A 13,459-nucleotide genomic window follows, 5' to 3' on the forward strand; every position below is an offset into this window, starting at 1 on the left:
TGTAATTACAGTGTTGCCATTTACGTAGGTATAAAACCTGCGCGACAACAGTAGTTCTTGGTCTTTTCGATTCTTCTCTTGCACCGATCAGCACCGCCTCAGTTTGCCCTATATGCAGATTGCAGAGAAAGAAAAAGGTGGGGAATTCACAATGTGAGAGAGAGAGAGAGATCAAATTTCCCGAAGAATATATCTGATCCCGTCAGAGAAAGAGAGAGATAGAGCGCTCGCAAAAGGAAGATATATCGGCCTTAACCAAAGAAACGGGAAATTGGAGAGGAGGAAGGGAGAATTTTATCAAGGCGGTATTGCTTCTTCTTGCTCTGGTCATTGGTTTTCAATTCGTTTTTTTTTTCTATTTTTTTATTATTAATTTTTTTTTGGGTTTCTTGCTTGCATGCCCACATTCCGGTTGGTCTTGCCTGAATCCTTTGGTTGGAGGTGTAGATAGTGAGTCTGGGGCCTTTTTTTCGTTTGATTCCTGATTTGGTTGTTCTCTTATGCTTTTTATTTTTATTTTTTTATATGCAGGTGGTTGTTTGTGAATTTTGCAAAATGGAATAGCAGAGAAGAATTGGTGGGGAGAGTTTGGGTTGGCTGAGCTCCCAAGGGTTTGTTTGTATTTAGTTGTAATTGATTTTAAATATTTTTTTCGAATTTTCATTTTTTGTTAGTTGATTTCGTTATTTGAGAATTGAGTTGTGATTTTTCTATATTTGGTTCTTCTGCATGTGATGATTTGTATTTGGAGAGTTGAGAAAATGAAGAATCCGTGATTTCTGTTTGATGAATTGATCTATCTTTCATCATCTTTTCGTTCCCCCAATCTTTTTTAAAATTCTGTTCTTACTTAAGTTTAAAGGTTGGGGGAACGAAAAGATGACTTAGAATTTGAAAGACACAGAAATTGCACCAAAGTGATTAGGCTTAGTCTAGATGACTTAGAATAAAAGGATGGTTTTGTTTCTCAGTTGAATTGCAGTAAGTTGTTTTTCCATTTGTCTATGCAGGTTTCCAAGTAGGGATTTGGGTGTATGGGACTATAATGTGCCGGTGCCTGAAAATTTTGGCATATCAATGATCAAGTGTGCATATGATAGAGGAATAACATTCTTCGATACATCTGATGTTTATGGACCACATGCTAATGAAGTTTTTATCGGAAAGGTAAAGTGTTTTCCTTCCCAAATAGTCATGAATTCAAGGTGTGGTTCACATGGTTATGCATGCATCGTTTTCATATTTTTGCATAATTGACAGACCATTATTACCCCATGAGAGTTTGTATGTTTAAGCGGGACTGATCATGTATTATAATCGGGTGAGTTTCTGTTCAGTTGTCTTTGGAATACATGAATAGCGTAGAATTTGGTTGTTAGCGGACCCCTTTTTTTCTTTCAGTTTGTGAAATTCTGTTTTGTGCACAGTTTCTGTTGATAAATTCTGTTATTTCCACATTTTCTTTGAAGCAAAGTCATTTGTTTTGTTTTGGCTTTTTCATAAAAAGGTTTTAGAGTGATAGTTCAAAGCTCCCGTTCTCTTCTGTAAGCCTTTCTGAAATAATTTTTTACCAGATGCTAAGAAATATTGTAGGTTCTCTAAACTTCAAATTTAGTTATGTTGGCCCAGCAAAGGGATTAGATGAGTCTGACATATTACACTGGCTGAGATAGGTGAAATATAAGCAAGGTATTCTTCACCATCAACCAAAGAAAGTGAAGGAGGACTTGGTCATGAAAAACATAGATTTGGCTGGTGTTTAGAGCAATGTGATCAATAACCATGACATAGAACTCAAAGAAGAAGAAAGTGCCTTGCTGAAGGCTTGAAGATTCCAGTTTAGCCGCTTAGGCATGTGAGAGTAAAGCAGCTCCAGTTTTGTCATATCAATTTTTCTGCTTGGTGTTGTAAATATATCATTATTATTAGGTTTTCCATAAGCAAGGTTCTGATTTTTTTATACTGAACCCTGCAAGTTTGGTTAATCTATTATTGGATTTGAGATTTTAGTAGATTTGATTGAGGGCTTAATACAAATCTAAATTCTTAACTGTGTCAATTTGTTTTTGTTACCTACAACATTCTTTCTTAGTCTACTACAACTAAATTAATCAACCACAAACCCCGCGGCAAAGCGCGGGTACCATTACTAGTCCCTTCAATTGCAAAGGGATTTTGCCCATGACCTGTGCCTCTATTAATTCTTTGATTTGTATCACACTTCATTTTGGAGATGATGGGTGCTCAATTAACCTTTTGTAATCATATATGCATATGGAATACTTTGTTAAAAAGACAGGCTCTCGCGAAGAGAGAAAAAAACAACGTCGCTCGTCGTGATTGATTTATGCCTTGTCCGACGGCCCGCCCTCGTGGCGGCGGCGTCGGACGGGCCAGAATGGACCTCGTGTCCAGGGATAGGTGTTTTCGGAATGTGCCCAGCAGGGTTGAAGGCTGCGTGGTGATCGTTGTGCTGTTCAGACCGCTTCGAGGTCCTGCTGGGGAAGGGAAGTGCTGGTTCGGTGGTAGGTGGCTGGGGCTGGTGTCGATCTTCCTAAGATCGGACTGGGGAAAGATGAGATCGCCGGCTGGTGACAAGGAGGTGGCAGCAAGGTTGGGTTCTGATGGGCATGGATCGGATCGGAGTCCTCCGATCTAGTTTGGGGTGTTCGGAACCGCGTGGGGCAGGAGTGATTTGTCTTGCCGACGTTCTGGGGATGATGGAGGGGCGGAGGGTCAAGCAGCCTCCATTCGTGGCAGTGGGTTTGCGACTGGTGGTGGAGCGGCTAGGGTTCCGCGTGCTGTTTGGAGGCGCGGCGGCATCAGATTGCTGATATTCTGGCTTGGGCTTAATGGTCTTTGGGCCAGGGCCTGGGCTTGGGCTATGGTTCCAAAATTTTCTATATTTATGTTTTATTGTTTTTTAAATTTAGTAACATGTGGCTTTATGCCAGCAATAAGTCCCTATCACTATTTGATAGGGCGACGTGGGCTTGGTCCCGGTATGCACACTCAGTGTGCCTTGTCTGGCCTAGTGAGGCGGCGAGCTATTTGTTTGATCAAATGGATGCAACCTCCTAGTGGCAGGATGAAATTGGGTGTCGCCGGATTTATTTCCGTGCGGCAACATAGTGGGAAAGCTGTGTTATTTGCAATGATGCTTCTTTGTGATAAAGTTATCTTTCCAGTATGTCACCGCTTTATCAAAGCAAATGGAGTAGCCATCTGTGCACTCTTTGCTAAATGGTGCTTGTTAGAATACATAGATTTTGTGGAGAGTTCTGGTATTATTTCAGGATGTTCTTGTGATGACCTGGATTTTCGTTATTTAATTTAGTAATTAATAATGGACCAGTTGTACGAATTATTGTTATTATGCTTTATTCGTATGTCGTATGTGAAGTGGAATTGTTTCGGACAATTATTTATTCGAAAAGTGTGGATTTAGGGGGGGGGGGGGTGGTTAAAGGTTGACTTTTGATACTTTGAGATTCTCCCAAAACTTCCTTCACGAAAGTTGTAGAGCGTATTGATACGAGTTCGTGGACATGCGGAACGCAAAAATTGGAGTTCGTATAAGGAAGTTATGGTCTGCGGAAGTTTTGGATATTTTTGGAAAACCACTATAAATAGAAGTTTATGTTTTTGGAGTGTTACTATTTCCATTTTGGCAAGTTTCCCTTTCCGGAAATATTCAAACTCTCCGTTCTCTCTCTTCAGCGCTCGTGACCCGACCCGGCTTTTTCCGGCGATCTCCGGCGACCTCTATCAGTGAAGCAAGCCCAGACCGACTCGCCTCCACCGTGCGCTCCTCCCTGTGACGTCCTCTATCGACGATTTTCACTGTGTGCGGCGCTGGAAGGCGGTAGCTTTTGAGTGCAGTCGGACCCGATCGAAATTCGTAGCTCCGGCGACGTCGTGGCTTCAAGTTTTCTGTTTTGAGTTTGTAGAAGCCTCCTCAAGCGATCCATGGTGTTAGTTTTGATCGATTCACGTTGGAATCAGATCAACTCACGGTGAACAGTTCACGGCGGCTTGTGGCGGCGATCTAGGCCGAGTTGGCTCGAACCCCAGGTATTAAAGTTGTTCTATTTGGTGTTCTTGACATTTTGGACGGTTGGATTAATCTAGTTTTTAGTTTTGGCCGGTGGTGGTTGAGGTGGTTATGCCACCGACTGTGGCAGAGTTTTGGCTGCCTTCCGGCCATGTAATGGATAGTTTCTGGTTTTATATATCATCTACTCGTCGATACGAGTGTTTCGATATATAATACGTAATTTTTGGAGATCGTATGAATATGTTGTGATTTTTATGGTTTTGGACCGTTCGATGATTCGATTCGTGAGGATTTGAGCATTCGATCGACTTGTGGTTTTGACATATCAATCGTAGAAGTATTCCGGAGACATTGGGTGGTCTTAGATGTGGTTTCGCCTCTATTGGCGTCACTTTTGGGGATTTTAGTTCAAAACAAGGGTTTCGGACTTAAATCGCTTGTAATTCGTTACTAAGTTGAGACCGTATGTGATTAGGTACTTGACGAAGTATTCTTGGACGTTTTTGGTGGTTGTGCTGCTTTGTTCTGTATTGAAGACGCAGCGGGAATTTCGAGGTGAGTAATCTCACAAGGTTCATTTACGAACGGAATTACCTTTATCGTTTTGAGAGTTATTTATTAACTGCAAATTATAGTTGGTATTAGTAGTCATTCCTGAGCGGATGACTACGTATATATATATTTACGTGAAATATATATGTATTTGTGGGTTTTGTTGATTGATGAAAACAATATGCATGAATGATGCTTTTTATTGTTTTGGGTGTGGCTTTTCGGAAAACAAATTATTGTGGAAATGTTGATTTCTATTGTTTTGAAAAGCATTGAGATTTGTGTAACATTTTGAGTCCTGAGTGACTCCTTTAAATGTTTGATTCCGAGGGACAATGAGGCCCGAGGAATTAAGGTCAAATGGTGACCTTAGGCAGTATATCGAGTAATCACGTCTTTGGCCGGACGAGTGGTTACGATTTCAGTTAGAGCTCTAGTTTGTCTACCAGTGTAATTCATGGGGTAACGGTGCGAGGTTATATCTAACTCATGAATTTGTGTTTTAAGGAAACAAGGTGTGAGTTGCTTTCCTTCTTTCGTGATTTGAATAGGAAATCAAGGTGTGAGTTGCTTTCCTTATTTCGCGAATTGAAAGAAAATGTAATACCCCGAAAAATCCAAATTAATTTCCGTGGATTTTTAGAAATGATTTCACGATAGTGGGAGCGAGTACGAGGCTTGGAGAAGTTATGGAATTAGTTCGAACGATTAATTTTCGAAAACGAACGTTATTTAGGAGGTCTCAAAAAGTGACTTTTTATACATTGGGAATTTGGGAAAACTTCATTCATGAAAGTTGTAGAGCGCGTCGATACGAGTTCGTGGACATATGGAATGCGAAAATCGGAGTTCGTATGAGAAAGTTATAAGCGATTGAAAATCGGGAAAATTCTATAAATACAAAAAAAAGTTCCGGAAATTGCATTGGAGGACAGAAATTTCAGAAACCTATATTTTCTCCCCAATTCTCTCCCGAGCCCAGATTTGTTCCTCTCTCTTCCACCGGCCATATCTCCCTCCACAGACCTCCGATCGACTTGATTCCAAAAGTATTTTCATTCGCCTTGAAGTCAGTTAAAACTTCCTAGAAGACATCAAAGTGAGAAAAGAACCATGGAAGGTGCTAGGAGGCCGAGAAGCTGCACAGCTCGAGCTGGAATTCGCCCGATGCTGCTCTTCCTTCACCGGCCGATATCTCTCTCATCCAACCTCGAATCGAGTTGATTCCAAAAGGGATTTTGCTGGGCCTGAGCTATATTACAACTTTGTAGAAGACATCGAGGGGAAATAACCAACGTGGTAGCCGCTACAAGTCGAAGAACACGGTGCAGTCGAGCTGGAAATCACCTCCTTTCCCCACCGTCGTTCTCCCTCCTCCGGCCACCTTTTGCCGTGATTCTTGAGAGGATTCTGCACTTCTGAGGATGTAGATCATTTCCCCTAAGGTGGATTGCATCGATTTCATCTGTGGAGATCGAATTGGAACGAATTCAAAACTAGGGTTCTTCGGGTTTCAAACCTTATAAGGTAAAATTCTACTTTTTGGCTTATAATCTGACTTTGGTGTAGTTATGAAAGTTTCAATTCGAGTTAAGATGAAGAACTTTCGTGTTGGGAGTTTTGTCTAATTTTGACTTTGGATGGGTGGCGGTGCCGCCACTGTGATGGTGGTTTCCGGCGACCTCCGGCCACCCCAAGGACAGTTTCTGTCCATTTTTGTGTTCTACGTGTCGATACGATCGTTTGCATATATAATTCATAATTTTTGGATATCGTATGATTAAGTTATGAATTTTTAAGTTTCGATCGATTTCGATCGTTCGATTTGTGATCTGTGAAGATCAGACCGTCCGATGGACTTGTAGTTTTGTTATGTTGATCTTATGACTGTCCCAGTGGCTTTGTGTGGTCATGGGCGAAGATCCGACCGTTGGATCTTCGTATAATTGTGAAATAGTGATTCGGAAGGCGATTCGTGAGAATCTAACCGTCGGATTTTCGTATAATTTTGAGGAGATGTTTGTTAGAGTGATTCAAGAAGATCTGACCGTTGGATCTTCGTGATAATTTTGGAGGATGATCCTAAGGGCGATCCGTGAGGATCCGACCGTTGGATCATCATATAAATTCGATCTGGCCGTTGGATCATCATTAAATTAGAATCCGACCGTTGGATTTCCGTATATGTGTGGTTTATGAATGATTGCTAAGTTAAGATCGTATCTAACTAGGTGATTGACGGTTTGAGTTAGTGGACGATTGTGGATCGTATTTTGAGCGGAATTGAAGACGCAGCGGGATTATCGAGGTGAGTAAACCTCACGTGGTTCATATTACGAACCGAGTACTTTTAATTAATTTATTTTTTGTCGTCATTGTGTGAACTATAGTTGGTATTAATGGGCATTCCTGTGTGAATGTCTATCTATATATATATTATTTATGTGAAATAATATGTATTGTTGAAATTGTGAGATATTATGTACTGTTATGGTTGTGTTGAGTTTATTGTTGAAAAGCAACAATATTGTGAGAGGTATTAAATTTATTGTTGAGAAACAATAAATTGTTGATTTGTTGAGATATATTGATCTGTGGAGATCAATAGGTCACGGGGGTGACCATGGCATCTATTAGTGAACCACGCCCTTGTACCGGGTAGGTGGAAACTAATAGCATTAAATCGTGAACCACGCCCTCGCGCCGGGTAGGTGGAAACGATCAGTTAGAGCTCTAGTCTGTCTGCCAAATGTTGAGTGACCTTATGAGGGTAACGGGGAGTGACTCATAAGTGTATAATATTTATATATATATATATATATATTTATATATATATGAGAGTGAGAAAGTGAAGTGGTTTTGTGGTGATCATTGTAATTGTGATGTTTCTACATTTCTATACTTCAGTTAAAGGAAATGTATTTTATTAAATCAACAGTTCTTCTTGTTTACTCATACTGGCTGTAAAAAGCTTACCGGGTTTTGTGTTGTTGCAACTCCCGGTACACTATTCAAATTGTGTAGCGGGTAATCCTACAGGACAGGAGAACCAGGACGGTGATCGTGCGGTTAGAGCAATTGTTAGAGTTTTACAGTAATTGTACGTTGTGAGGTGTGTTATGCTCATTTGAGCTTTACAATATTGCTTGTGAGAGTGAATTGTAATAATGAACTCGAAGTTTCGAGATTTGGATTTTGTAATTGTAATTATTCATGTTTCGGATTTGAATTTATTATTCAAAATTCGGGGCGTGACAGAAAACAAGGCGTGAGTTGCTTTCTTTAGTTGGTGTTTAAGGAATCAAGGCGTGAGTTGTTTTCCTTAGTTTTGATGTGAGTTGTTTAGTGGTGGTTTTGAGTTACTCATACGAGCTTTCACAAGCTTACCGGGTTTGTTGTGTGGCAACCCGATGCACTATTCAATGGTGTAGGGGTTAATCCTGTAGGTCAGGATAATCGTGGCTGAAGCTGAGGTACCGCCTTTGCAGCTTTACAGTAGGAAGCCATTTTTGTGACTTTACCGTTGATAATGACTTCCGTTGTGTAGTAAGCTCTGATGAGCATTTACGTTTTATTTTGTGTTGACAATTTAATTCGTAAGCTTATGTAATATATGACTCTGTGGAGCGGGTCAATATTGACATAGTGGGTTTCAGGGCATCAATATGTACTTGGTTTAAAGGGAAAAAATTTTCAGGTATTTTGTATTGATGGCTGAACCATCACGCATGTATAATTATGGGATTATATATCGATTTTTATTTGTGTTTAAAAATTAGGGGCGTGACAGTTCTCTTTATGCTTATTGTAATCTGGGGTTCAGGCTCTACGTCCCCCTCTTGTATTATGCAATTTCATTAATCAAGGCTTGAGGGCAGCCACACCAGCCCCATTTCAAAAAAAAAATAAAAATATATATGCATATGGATTAATCATCTATGGGACGTCGGAGTGCTTGATAATTTATCCAGCACTGTATGTGGAATTTCCTCAACTTGATCTATGTTTAATAATTGATATGCTTATGTATGACAATTGCGAATGAACTAAATGTAAAAATTTTGTTTGATTTATCCTTGCTGGTGCAAGTACCATGAAGAACAAAACTAAAGAGTTATGAGATGCAAGAGTCTGAAACAATAACCGAAGTTAACGTCAGTTATTATTATTTTTGGCTGTGACTATTAACTTCAGTTTGTAGGAAAAAATAAAATAAAAATCCTTTTTAGATATGTATTGATTTAGGTGGCCACTGTTCTATCCGTTAGATTAAACGAAGGATTGTGATTTTATGAAATTCACGTAACTTCACACTATGTAACTTTAGAGGAGCCGGATCCGTTTTTACAACTTATAGCCATTTTCTAACGTTGGCACCATCCGATCATCTGGTCCGTTCAGTGACGGGTCAACTTGATCTTCAAGTGTTCGTTTTGTATAATCAACTTTTCACGATGGGAGTGTTAGGTTATTTGTGTCACCGTTCTGTTAGCTCTTGTTAGCCTTTCTTTTTATTATAAAAGAAAAATAAAAGACTACAAAGAGCCACCCTAATCTAACCCTAATCTAAATTATGAAATAAAACGACATGATAAGTAGACACAGATAAAGCTCGAATCCAAATAAGCATTCGCACTATGTGTCTTATGCCGTCAATGGCGCTAGTAATTAACAAAATTTTCTTGTCTCTAGATATGCGTGAATTGTAGTGATTGACAACAATGAAACAAATCTTTGATATCTCATACTATTTGATTCTCTAAAGAAGTATACTTCTTCCACTAATAAGTCGATAAGAATTTTGGAGTCCCGACCCTTTCAATTTGAATTTGTTGATACCCTTGAATAATGACTTGCCTGAGGCCTTCTCAATAAAAACACTCTTTTAGAGATTTTAAACAGCTGTTAGACACCTACTTTTTCTCAGAATTATTGCTTGTCCAATGAAAGCTCACTCTTTGCACATTTTTTGAATGCCTTTGATTTCTTGGTTTGATTTATCTACCTTAGTTCTTACTTCTAACCAACAAGTTCTTGGGGACTTGGTTGTGGGGCTTTGGAATATGATGTACTTTACTAATTTAATAAATATTTGAACTCCTAAAAGATAATAAAATTAATGTATTGCATATATACTAGCCATTGCATGTGTAAAAGAAAGAACGGTGACAATTATTTTTATTGATTGAAAATAGGATAGAAAGAAGTCATGAACAGTTGTATAAACTATAAAAGACACTATAAAAAGTAGCAAAACAAATGTATGGAAGTGTAAAAGACACTATAGAAAGAATTGGCAAAAATATGGAAACAATCTTAATATTTTTTGAGGCACCTAAGAGTACCACTAAAGAGCCACTATAGAACAATTTCACTTAGGGTGAGGCTATTGCCACCCTACTAGCTACTTTGTTCACCCTACAACTTTCTGATTTATTAAAAGACTAAAATACCTTAATATAAAATTACAATAAAAGACAATCTCTTCTTAAAACACGTTCTTAATATTTTCATTCATCGTTAAACCCTAACTCTTTATTTTTTTTCATCATCTACAATTGTTCTTATGCTATAGTAACAAGCTTTATGCCTAAAAATTTATCAAGTTAACGCTAATGGAGTCTGAAAACACCTACTTGGATCCTGAAAATGAGGTAATCGTGTTGTCTAAAAACACCATATGGTTTGAAATTTAAAAAATAATGTGGGGTGAGAAAAGAAAGTAGGGTGAACAAAATAGTTAGTAGGGTGGCTTGAAAAATGGTATTTTGGGTACTGCAAATGGGTGAACAAAGTAAACTATAAATAAAAAAAATAAATGTAGGGTGAGAAGAGAAGGTATGGTGAACAAAGTAGTTAGTAGGGTGGCAATAGCCGCACCCTTTCACTTATAGTCTTTAATAGCTCTTTCAAATCGACATTTGATCCTTAAAATAACGTAATAAAACTTGAACTAATGATCTTACACAACTTGCACATCTAATGCTCAATAGTTAATTCACTTTTTTTTTTTTTTGAATAAAGGGCTGGTGCGGCTGCCCTCAAGCCTTGATTAATGAAACTGTCGAATACAAGGGGGGGACATTGAGCCTAAACCCCGGATTACAATAGGCACCTAGAGAACACCCTGAAATAATATCATGACTCTCTACTAAACAATTGTATTCAATTACGCACCATCTAGCAAAGAGCGCTCTACAGGCGACTCTATTTGCTTTACAGCGGTGACACAACGGAAAAATAACTCGATCTGCACCTTGATTACAGCATAGCATAATTTCCATACTCACAGCTTTCCCATCATGTTGCCACTAGAAAATACATCCAGTGACACTAAGTTTCACCCTACCACTAGGAGGCAACGACCATTTGACCAAGCAAGGAACTCGCCGCCTACCTAGAGCAGACACGTTACTGCCACTAGGCGGTTGCGACCATTTGCCAAAGCAAGGAACTCTTACAAATCGACATTTGATCCTTATAATAAGGAAATAAAAATTGAACTAATCATCTTACACAACTTGCAGACCAATGCTCAGACAATAGGGAAGAAGATGGAGAACTCATATTTTCCGTCCTATTGGACTTAACTTCTCTTATAATGTTCTTATAAGAATTAATGACCATGTTTAACCTTAATCAAAATATGATAAACTAGGGTAGATCTTGAAGAATGAACAACATCCTTGAGCTTGTTTTGGCTACCAGGAGAACAATCACATTGATGTTGTGAAGAAATCAGAAGGTGAAGTAGCATTAACACTCAATTAACAAACCAAAATTTGGCCCATATCAGAAAGGAACCGACTCTAGGACCGAAGACAAAGGAGGAAGAATCAACCCTTTCAATGGGTATATCAGACACATCCACAAAGAGGGGACACCACATATGTGGTTTAGACATATCCAAACCAACAATTTTATCATGTGTTAAGCACATCATCATTTCCCAACTCCAAATAAGGACGCTTGAACTTTGTCCAAACCACCCATTAATTTTCTTGTGTCACATAAGGAGACCTTGGGACTATCGTTCTTTTTTGCCAAAAGTGCAGAAGACTAAAATCGAGGGTTCATATGGGAAAAATCGTTTGGAATCAAAGTTACAAGAATAGTTCCTTGGAATGAATACCTAGCTTGTTCTACAAGGAAACCTTACTGCTAACTTGACCTACAAAGGAAAATTGAATAAAGAGACCTAAATAGTGTTGTCACCTTCAATATTGCCAGAAGTGCAGAAAACTGAAATTGCGGGTTCATTTGGGAAAATAGTTTGGACTCAAAGTTGCAAGAATAATGCATTGAAATGAAAACCTTGGCTTGTTCTTGAAGGACACCCTAACGCTGACTTGACCTACAAAGCAAAATTGTACGAAGAGACCTAGATAGTGTCGTCACCATCAATATTGTCAGAAGTGCTAAAAACTAAAATTGCGGGTTCATATAAGAAAAATAGTTTGGAATTAAAGTTGCAAGAATAGTTCTTTGGAAGGAAAAACCCTAGCTTCTTTTACAAGTCCTAACACTAATTTGACCTACAAAGAAAAAAAGAATGAGAAGACACCGATAGTATTGTCAGCTTCATTGCCAGAAATGTAGAAGACTAAAATTCATTGTTCATATGGGAAAAATGTTTTGGAATCAAAGTTGTAGGAATGCATCAGAATGGAAACCTCAACTTGTTAACTTGACAAAAACCTGATGCATCAAGTGGTGATGAAGTAAAATCAGTGACAGTCCTTAATTGGATAAAGGAAAAATATGAGAAAACTAGCAATTTTTATGCATTATATGGGAATGATTCTTGACTCATTATGCCTTTATACGGTGAAGCTTCTTGCCTTACTGCAGTAAGGAAATATTATTAACTAACCAAAGAACAAAATATGTCACCCATTTGCATTTGAAATATGTGGTTATGAATAATCTAGCGACTGTTAATCTTGATGGCGGTCTTCACTCTCGATGGGTGGAGAGAGCAGTCTTTCTAGTCTTGAGTTCTATCCCACAACCAACTTGAGCAGTTCCGGCCAACTTATTTTGATTTTGAAATAGCGAGTGTAAGATAGTTATTATAGTAACTTTCATTGTTTTTTTTTTTTTTTGAATAAAACCTACAAGGGCGGCAATATATTCATCGTAAGCCATAATGGTCATTACATACCCTTCCGCTGCCATTTATAGATAGACAAGAAGATGTATTAATACCCGCAGTGGTACATAGAACTAGGTCCACTCATTAGACATTGGATACATTGAAAAACAGGTCTCTTCTATCGGTAGTACTTCAGAAGATTCGCTAAAATCACATAAAAGTGTATAGCTCCCTAAAATAATAGAGAATTATTAAAAATAGACTAAGCTACTAACATAGAATTCCCTACAAAAAGAGAACGACTAGAAAGAAAAAATCCAACTAATTTGATGCCTAAAAAGCCCAAGGAAAGTCAGAAACCCTAGGCCCAACAAACTAACCCAGCCTAGTTTTCCTTCACCTCCCCTGAGTAGAAATGCCACCCTACCCCAAGCTGGTCTGTCGCCACTGACTTTACGCAACCGAAACCACTGCCTGCCTCAAGCGAATCAGTAGCCACAAGGGATTGTTGCCACCATGAGACCTTGTGAAGACACCACTGGAAAAATGCCAGCCATACCCCACCATGAAGCCTTATATATATCCCCTCACACCAAGCTGTTGGCAAAACTCGATGCCGTTCACGCCACCCAGCGCCGTCAACACGTCTCTTGAATCGGGATCAATGGCCATCTGATCACAGAGTATGATCCGAAAAAAGGACGCCAAAACCAACATGTTAATACCCAGAGGCCAAAAAATTCACATGTTAATGG

The 13,459-nt window shown here is 38.9% G+C and overlaps 1 long non-coding RNA gene across 4 annotated transcripts; it reads left to right on the forward strand.

Annotated features, from left to right (window-relative positions):
- The first annotated feature begins 142 nt into the window (after positions 1 to 142).
- On the forward strand, positions 143 to 2,000 carry LOC133740777 (uncharacterized). 4 transcript variants are annotated; one of them, XR_009861409.1, is made up of 4 exons: positions 156 to 305; positions 532 to 611; positions 1,011 to 1,167; positions 1,674 to 2,000. It is a non-coding gene; the product is annotated as an uncharacterized LOC133740777 (long non-coding RNA). The 4 variants fall into 4 exon arrangements; XR_009861411.1 differs by lacking the exon at positions 156 to 305 and adding an exon at positions 432 to 450; XR_009861408.1 differs by having other exon boundaries at positions 143 to 305; positions 532 to 1,167.
- The last annotated feature ends 11,459 nt before the right edge of the window (positions 2,001 to 13,459 follow it).

This window comes from Rosa rugosa, chromosome 3 (genome assembly GCF_958449725.1).
Source record: "Rosa rugosa chromosome 3, drRosRugo1.1, whole genome shotgun sequence".
NCBI lineage: Eukaryota > Viridiplantae > Streptophyta > Magnoliopsida > Rosales > Rosaceae > Rosa > Rosa rugosa.